This window comes from Ascaphus truei, chromosome 8, assembly GCF_040206685.1.
Source record: "Ascaphus truei isolate aAscTru1 chromosome 8, aAscTru1.hap1, whole genome shotgun sequence".
Taxonomy (NCBI): domain Eukaryota; kingdom Metazoa; phylum Chordata; class Amphibia; order Anura; family Ascaphidae; genus Ascaphus; species Ascaphus truei.
Window position 1 is genome coordinate 28,938,064 of NC_134490.1, and position 9,894 is coordinate 28,947,957.

The 9,894-nt window shown below is 50.0% G+C and overlaps 1 protein-coding gene across 1 annotated transcript in view; it reads left to right on the forward strand.

Annotated features, from left to right (window-relative positions):
- Nucleotides 1-9,894, forward strand: part of LSM4 (LSM4 homolog, U6 small nuclear RNA and mRNA degradation associated) — a 47,751-nt gene that overhangs the window by 2,422 nt on the left and 35,435 nt on the right. The window lies entirely within an intron of this gene.

Here is a 9,894-nt window from a genome sequence, read left to right on the forward strand (position 1 = left end):
CAAGGTGGCACTGGCAAAACTCTATTTTACCTGCCCACTGTAACATATATCTTGTTTCAGGCTGAATGAGACACAGTGCTATAACAGGTAAAGTCTTACTTTAGTGAGTAACGCCCAGGTAGTGATGCATGCACTGCCAATTTGCACTAACAAATCAGCTTGTGAACACATATTTGTGAATGTGATTAGTACCATAGGGAGGTGCCCATTACAAGCCTTGAGAACCATTGTTGTAATTGTTATGTACCGTATATATTTTAGGGGGGGGTTGGGGGCGACGGGTTGTAAGTAGTGAAGTGTTTTAGTGTGATACAGTGTCATTTTAATAATTACTGATTAAACTGGGTGCTCAGCTAAAGTTCGCAAGACCCACCAACAGGTCAGGTGTTTTTTTCTTGTTTTCTTTTTACAGAGGGGTAAGGAAATTAGGGATACAGAAATACATTTACAACAGGTCAAGTTTTAATGATATCCCAGCTTCAGCCCAGTCGAAGACTGAGCCACTGATTGAGCCACCTGTTCTGCAGCTGGGATATCCTTAACACCTAACCTGTTGGAGGGACTCGAGGAGTGGAGTTGAGAACCCCAGGATTAAAGGATTGTGTCGTTTATTTATTGCATGATGGGGCATGGATTGCTCTTTTTGGAGAGTTAGATACTGTATGCATTAATAAACTCTGCTATGTTTTTCTACAGTTTTTTCTTTTTGAATATATTTTATTTGAAAGAACTATAAGGGTGCTGCTATGAGCCCTAATTCTAGTGGTACTCTTTGGGTTAAGTATATAGAAGGGGTAGAAAACTCAGATTTGGAGCGTTAATGTACATCTCCAGAGATTAGTTTACAGCACCCCTCTGTAGGGTTACCTTACATGGTTTGTTTTTCCTATGTTATTTCACTAATGCAACGTTAAATTGTTTCTCTAAACAATAGACCTTCCACATAAGCAGATTACATCAACCGTAATGCACAAACACGGTCATAACACTGGCACAGTCACCTCAAGTTGTATTGTATTGTTGAAGTGTCATATTTTATTTGGTGTATTTTATTTTATTATTGCAAGTGAATGGGACTATATAATACTCTGGTAATTGTATTTGGTCAGCCAACAGCATCATTAGCTTCACACTATGGTTCCAACCTTTGATGAAGGAAACCCAGGCTGGTACAATTTGTGCAGCACAACATACAGATATAGCCTGTCTGTATGTTTAGTTTTCCTTAATTAAAGTCCGGACATCAATCGTTTTGTTTTGGAGATGTAATCAATATACATCTCATTTAGTCGACAGCTCTGTAAGGATCCGTGAGTCCCGCTACCCTCAGCGCACCCCCTCCTTACCTCGGCCCACGATCGGATGTTCCGCTTCCCCCGCCTCCTGCGGCGCATCACCTGGGCCATCTATCAGCAGTCAAACTACGGCGCCCACGCATCACACGCAGAAGTTTATACCAAGCCCTCCGGTCCCACCTCCGGGTTGAGCCCATGTGGGGGCATCATCAGCACTTGTATGCGCGGGACATGCGCTCTACGTGTGCAGGTACCACGTCACCAGCCTCCGTCTGTAAGCCCTCCCACACCTTTCTCCTGCACCAATCGCAGCAAGCGTTCCTGATACACCTCCTCTTGCCTTGTTCTCATTGGTCCCTGTTTGCCTTATATGCTCAGCAGTTTCACTGGTTCATCGGCTAAACACAAACCTTCCTACGTGTGAAGTGTTCACTGCTGTCTTGCCTCCACAGTCTTGTCCTGCTTTCAGATCTTTGCTCCTGACCTTGCTTTTCCTCCGGACTCCGCTCTCTATTCTTCTTACCTCGGCTACGTACGACCATCCGCACCTCTCCATCCTGACCCCGGCTAGCTCCTCGACGATCCGCACCTCTTCAATACAGACCTCGGCAAAGTACCACGACGATCCGTCTCAGACCACGGCTAAGTACCTCCTACGATCCGCTACTCTCCAATACCGACCTCGGCAAGTATTACTGACCAACCAGACCTCTCCTACCCCGACCCGGCTACCTCGACCAATCTACACTGAATAATAGAATACCACACATTTGTACATATATATATAATACCCCCTGAAATTCCCTCTATAGGACGAAACGCGTAGGGTTAAGAACACTACGACTACACTTATTTAGTCTTTATCCCTCCTAATTCCTTGCCCAGATAGTTAAAACTTAGCACCTTTTGGTGCAATAACATTTACTATCGCCGCCCTCCATTAAGCCACGGAACTCAGACCGGTGTCTGACATCACTCTCCTGTGTATCGCGATATATATGGAGAGGTGGGGAGCAAGAGAGCAGAGGCAGCAGCATAGGTGTTTGGAAGCAACTCAGCATCTGGGCATTTCACGTGGATTCCAGAGGAAGCAGAGAATCAACACTGCAGCTTGGAGAGGACTTGATTTCTACATGCCTTTAAAATCTGCTACTTTGTAAGTAGCTGTCTTCGTTTTGCATTGTAGACTAATACAAACGTACTTCACCATATCTGCTTTTCTGTTTGTTTCACAGGATTCAAATCATCATTTCAACCAATTGAACTTTCATTGATATTCATATATTAACTTGATATAGTTAATTTAACTGACTTTGCGCCCGTATATATAGCAAATAAAAAGATCACTTGTGAGCACACATGTCTTAGGCAGGTCTGCAACCCTGCCTTTCACCATTATCCCCAGCATACAGTGCTTCCTCTGCAGCAAGGGATTCTGGGAAATATACGGTGGAGGTTTCTTGTTGCCCTTTTCACCCACCATAATTTAAAACGTGATGAGATATATATATATATATATATATATATATATATATATACAGTGTTCGACAAATCACCCAAAAATCTACTAGCCCAACCAAAAAATCTACTTGCCCCTAACCCCGCCCCCAACCCCGCTTTAAAATAAAACACATTTAATAAATTCCTAGTCAGAACAACATTCATTTTTGACATAAATGTATTTATTGTATTACATTATACTACAATTAGTTGTGTGTGTGTGTGTGTGTGTGTGTGTGTGTGTGTGTGTGTGTGTGTGTGTGTGTAAATGCCGGATCTTACCTGATCCGCAGTCCCTCAATGTCCAGGTACCCTCATTCCCGCAATGTTATACATTGGATGGGAGGTGTTCCCTACCTGTCTTCTGGGTTAGGGGGGGTTCCGATGTCTTCCGTGTGAAGCTTGAGTCAGATCTGGAAGAAAGCAGTATAGGTTATTTCGGTGTAGTATAGGGCAATTAAGATATATAGGGTAAGTAGGATATCCAGTTCGAGAGTGTGAGACAGACACAGAGAGAGAGAGAGAGAGAGAGAGAGAGAGAGAGAGAGGGGGTGAGAGAGAAAGAGGGGGTGAGAGAGAAAGAGGGGGTGAGAGAGAAAGAGGGGGTGAGAGAGAGAGAGGGGGTGAGAGAGAGAGGGGGGGTGAGAGAGAGAGGGGGTGAGAGAAAGAGGGGGTGAGAGAGAGGGGGTGAGACAGAGAGAGGGGGTGAGACAGAGAGGGGGTGAGACAGAGAGAGGGGGTGAGAGAGGGGGTGAGAGAGGGGGTGAGAGAGAGGGGGTGAGAGAGAGGGTGGTGTGAGAGAGAGAGAGGGGGGGTGAGAGAGAGAGGGGGTGAGAGAGAGAGGGGGTGAGAGAGAGGGGGGGTGAGAGAGAGGGGGGTAAGAGAGAGAGAGAGAGGGAGGGTGAGAGAGAGAGAGAGGGGGGAGAGGGTAAGAGAGGGGGTGATAGAGGGGGTGAGAGAGAGGGTGAGAGAGAGAGAGGGGGTGAGAGAGGGGGCGAGAGAGAGAGGGGGCGAGAGAGAGGGGGCGAGAGAGACGGGGCGAGAGAGGGGGGGACGAGAGAGATAGAGGGCTTGATTGGGTGGGGTGACGGGGTGGGGGGTGATGGGGTGGGGGGGTGATGGGGTGGGGGGGTGATTGGAGTAATTGGAGGGGGTGATTGGGTGGGGTGATGTGACACTTCTGGTATCCTACACACACACACACTCTCTCTCTTCCCCCCTACACACACACACACACACACACACACACAAGCGAGAGTGTGAGACACACACAGAGAGAGGGTGAGAGGGTGAGAGAGAGAGAGGGGGTGAGATAAAGAGGGGGTGAGACACACACACACACACACTCTCTCTCTCTCTTCCCCCCTACATACACACACACACTCTCCCATGCATTCTCTCTCCCCCCTACACACACACACACACACACACACACACACACACACACACACACACACACACACACACACACACACACACACACACACACACACACACACACACACACACACACACACACACACACTCTCCCATGCACTCTCTCTCTCCCCCCTACACACACACATTACCCTCCCCCCCCCCCCCCATCTACACACCTTGGGATCGCTGTGGTCTCCCCTGGAGAGCACCATATCCTACGGATCGAGGGAGAAGAGGCGGGGGGCAGGCTGGGTGTCGCCCTCAGCGGCTGTCGCTGCGGGTCACCGGGTGTCAGACACGCCGGGACATGGGGGCGGCGGCAGCAGCCTCAGCTCAGTGGCTGTCGGTGGAGACCTTCCGGGACCTGGCGGAGCTGCCACGCGTGATCGGGAGTGAGTGGGGAGATTTGGGGTGTCGGGAGGAGATTGTGGTGAGGGGGGGTCACGGAGGCCGGGAGAAATTGTGGTGAGGGGGGGTCACGGAGGCCGGGAGAGATTGTGGTGAGGGGGTGTCACGGAGGCCGGGAGAGATTGGGGTGAGAGGGGGTCACGGAGGCCGGGAGAGTTTGGAGTGAGGGGGGGGCACGGAGGCCGGGAGAGATTGGGGTGAGGGGGGGGTCACGGAGGCCGGGAGAAATTGGTGTGGAGGGGGGGTGGGTGGATGGCCCGATGGGAGGGGGTGGCGGATGGCCCGATACGAGGGGGGGGGGGCGGATGGCCCGATGCGAGGAGGGGGCGGATGGCCCGATGCGAGGGTGGGGCGGATGGCCCGATGTGAGGGGGGGTACATGAATAGAACAGTGTATTGGTGCATCACCATGAATAGCTCATTAATTATCAATTAATTCCAATAGTAGATCCAGACTTCAGGACATAGAGTATATTGGCATGACATCTCAGGGTGAGAAACTAGAGGCCTGGTGGTCCCCACGCGGGTACCCCAAAATAGGTCTCCTCATAACAGTATACTCAACCCCGAGGGATAACTCAAGTAAGTCCAGCAATGGATGGTAAAAATAAAATGGGCTATAGCCCTTTACCTTCCTTTATGGCGTCCTTGGTTGGTGGATCAATTCCAGCGTGCCGTCCTCTGAAGGTAGTCACAAGCAGCAAAGGATGAAGAGGAGCACAGCAGCGATTCCCAGCAGCTTCCAGCTAGTGTAGCGCCAAAAAATGAGGGTAACTCCAGATAGGGATAAGTTATAAAAATAGTAATTTATTGGTCAGTTGAAAAGAAAAACAATGGTAGGAACGCACCTACGCGTTTCGTCCGTAAAGGACTTTCTCAAGGTGTAGTGAGAAGTTCAGAGGTGCATCATTTTATCCACAGACAATTCGCGCCAAAATCGCGGCATCTGTGACGTCATTTCCATGCGACTGTTAACCTCGTCGCTACTATGACGCGCGGTTCACTCCATACTCGCGCTCATAATGGAAAGAGTACACAAAACGCCGTGATTGGCTACTGAAAAAGAAAACATTGAATACCAAAACTTTAATCAAAAAATTGTTAAAAATACATGTTTACACAAGATAGGCTACACTAGCTGCAAGCTGCTGGGAATCGATGTGAGGGGGGGGGGGGCGGATGGCCCGATGCGAGGGGAGGGCGGATGGCCCGATGGGAGGGGGGAGCGGATGGCCCGATGGGAGGGGGGGCGACAGATGGCCCTGCAGGGGTCTGAGGCAGACAGGCGTGGAAGGGGCTGGCTGCCAGAAGGGGGAGGAGTGGAAGCGCTGAGGAGGGGAGGGAAAGTTGCTGAGAGGCGGGGGAGGAGCGAAGGCACTGCTCAGAGAGCCGGAGGCGAGGTAATCTCCCCCAACAACATGAACCCTCCTCCGGCTTTTTTTTTTTCTCTCCAGCACGAGCACGGGAAAAACAGCAGCGCGAGCGGGGGAAATTTAAAAAACACTCGTGTGCTGCTTGGGCCAATATTTACTTGCCCGGAGGTTAAATCCACACGCCCCGGGCGTGTAAATGTATATAATTGTCGTACACTGTATATATATCTTACTATATATTTGTGAAAGCGTCATATGTTTCTATGTCTGTATGTGTCTCCCTGTGTCCCTCCCTGTGTCCCTAGCGGCAATCCCATTGGACCTTGGGCCAGGCCAATGAGATTGCTCCCTTGGCCTGCCCGCCCCCGCACACCTCTCATTGGCCTGAGGCGGAGTGACGGGCCAAAGGAGAGACGGAGAGACACACACACACACACACACACCCCTCCCCCACGCTCTCTGCGGCTCTCCCCTCACATAGGCCGCTCCCCCAGCTGACCATCCCCGAGAGCGCTCCCCACGGCTCTCACCACCCATAGGCCACTCCCTCACCCGGCGCTCTCCCACACCCCCGACCCGCTCACCCCCCGCTCTCCCCCCCCCCCGCCCGCTCACCCCCCTCTCCCCCCCGCTCACCACCCCCGCCGCTTATCCCCCCCCCCACCCACACACACACAGAGCACGCTCTCTGCGGCCGCTCCCCGTCCCAGAGGCCGCTCCTCCGGCTGTCTCCGCCTCTCCCCGCGAAAGGCGCAGCACCTCCTCACCGGAGCGTCTCAGCCTCTCCGCTGAGGAGCCCGAGGTGGAGGAGGGCGGCCGGAACCCGGAGGAACAGAAGCGCGGCCGTGTGCAAGGTGAGGAAACGCAGGGGAATGGGTTATTTAACGCGTCCCTGACTCCCCCTGCCCCCCCTGCCCTTTGCCCCCTGCCCTCCCTCCCCCTGGCCTTTGCCCCCTGCCCTCCCTCCCCCTGGCCTTTGCCCCCCCTCCCCCTGCCCTTTGTCCCCTGCCACCCTCCACCTGCCCCCCCAGCCCTTTTCCCCCTACCCCCCCAGCCCTTTGCCCTCCTTCCCCCTGCCCTCCCTCCCTCCCCCTGCCCTCCCTCCCCCTGCCCTTTGTCCCCTGCCACCCTCCACCTGCCCCCCCAGCCCTTCCCTGCCATTTGCCCCGCCCCTCCATGACCTTTGCCTCTCCCTGCCCTTTGACCTGCCCCTCCCTGACATTTGCCCTGCCCCTCCCTCCCCCCCACCCTATGCCCCCGCCCCTCCCTGCCCTTTGCCCCCCCCGCCTCTCCCTGCCCTTTGCCCTCTCCACCCTTCTACGCCCCTTGGCCCCCCCCCCCCCGCCCTTCGACACCCATCCCCCCCGCCCTTCCACGCCCGGGCAACGCCGGGTATATCAGCTAGTATATATATATATCTCATCACGTTTTAAATATGTATGTGTATATATGTTCTTCCCTATTAGGTGATACCTTTTTTATTTGGACTAACAATTTATGTCATAGGACAAGCTTTCCGTTCTTGGGTGCGTTTAAACATTCCATTGAGGATTTAGATTTTTATATAATTTATGGAATGATCTGGTTGTGAGAAATGATGTCCCACTGGTGAGCAGTATCTTCCTTCTTCGTGGTGTTGTATAGAGTGTCTATGCATATTCATTCTGCCTTGAAGTTTTGGGCTGGCTTCCCCAATGTAGCATCGTTGGTCACATTTGATACATTGAATCATATACACTACATTCCTGTATGTGCAGCAGTATGATCCTTTAACATTGAATGTTCCATGGTTGTGACTGGCTGTCAGATCTTGGCATACTATATATGTTTGCAGCGTTTGTGACGTGTGTTGTTGCATGGTTTTGTGCCATTATCATTGTCTTTAAGTTCATTGTGAAGTTTTCTGTTGACTAATTTCTGTTTGAGGTTTGGTAGTTGCCAGAACGCAAGAATGGGAGGTTTGGGAAATATTTCTTTTAATGTCACATCCTCTGCCAGCAGAGTTCTCCCCTCTTCCTCAGGTCAAAAATAAAACTCATTTATTCTGCACTATCGCAACTTGACTAACACTGTGTGTGTGTGTGTATGTATGTATGTATATATATATATATATATATATATATATATATATATATATACTGTACTGCATTTCTGTGAACAGAGTATACTGTAAGGATTGGATCACACTTCGCGCCCATTTGCACTATTAACTGCCAGCCCTCAGCCCCCATCGCAAAACCAGTATTAGCCCCCAAAATACACCAAATAAATGAAAAGTTAACCAAAATACAGTAGGATAGAATTTAACATGTGTTTTATTTCTCACAGCAATAGGACTGAATACCAACACCACATTACAGATCCTCAACAGTAAGGTCACCATGATACTGTCCTTACTTTGGGCAGCTTTTAACACTTTAATGATTATTTTGACACCTTCAGGGCTACAGTACAGTATCTCACATTTTTCACCAGTGCAAGCAACAATAATTACATATATTCAGTGTAAGGCCTTGTAAGAGATGAGTGCAGAGGTTCATACAGTATAATGGAGACCGAATAGAGTGAAATTATATATTGGCTTTATTGAGCATGTTCCTTTATCCAGGCAGAACATACAAAAACAACAAAATAACAAACCCCTATCCCTTTGTAACTTACTTACCCAGGCCCTATCTGCAGGATTGGAGGGATATTCCCATTACCAGCCTGTCACCCCAAAGTCTCAGGAGGTACTTTATGCAGGTGGCCCTCCATGTCAGTCTCTGGCAGGTTCCTGGGTCCTCTGTGTCCAGGAAATATAGGTCTCTGGGTGTCTGGATGTCTTGATCTCAGCACACCTTTATGCTCAAGACAGTGTCTGTGTGCAGGCATCTCTGCTTTCCTGTGTCAGCCCAATTGTGAACTAAGGTATCTCTTTCCTGTGTCTCACATGACACTCATTCACAGAACTCTCATTAGGCAGGTGGAGTCTGGTCAATTGCCTGGCTGCACTTAAACAACTCCCTGCTGGATTAAGATGCAGTTTCTTCAACAGGGATAAGTCCCTGTTACCTACCTCCCCTGTTTGTGGGAAGCTCTGGCTTACCACGGCCAACGCCCATCCTTCCACTCTCATTCAAGATATCTCTGTGGCTCTAATGAGAGTGGATGGAGGAAGAGAACCATCAGTCCTGCTGCGATTGGAACTCTTTCTCCAGGCCAATAATGTCTTCAAGAAAATGCTTGAGCTCAACACTCTTCAGTCGCTCGAGGAGGACTTTTTCCACGTACAGTATTTCTTCGGACCGGTTGGTCAGGAGTTTCTCCCTGCATTGCGTGATCCTTTCTTCTCTCAGTTTAGGTTGACCGCCTGCATCGGGTTCTGTAGCCATATTCATGGGTGGTTTAAGTTGAGCAGTTTTTGTCCAGACCGATTGACTCCCGTGGCATCTCAGTTTGGTAGTTACCTAGTGTTGTACCTATAGAGGTGTGAACTTTCTAGCGGCTATTTTCATTGTGAGGAATATGGCTTGGACCATAGCATAACTGTATTGGTATTGCGCATTTCAGTCGTAATTCGGTTCTTCTTACCTGACTTGTGTGGAAAGCCAATCGTAGTACAGAGATGGCATTGCGGGTGAGCTTATAGCAACGCACAGCTTGCTTGGTTGTGATGTAGAACCTATAGCTAGATTGAATCACACAAGCAGCTGCTTTCATTTTTTTGTACTTTCTTTGCTGCAGATACTTCCTAACATTTGACTGGAGCAAAATTACACACTGCTTCAAATGTTCATAATTCTTTCTTTGACGTTGCATTCTCAAATGGATTGGAGAAGGCAGGCTGCTTAATTTTGGTGTTTTTAGTCAACGAGTTTTCATTCCTCTGTAGGCAGCCTGTATGGTGAGCGCTGCAG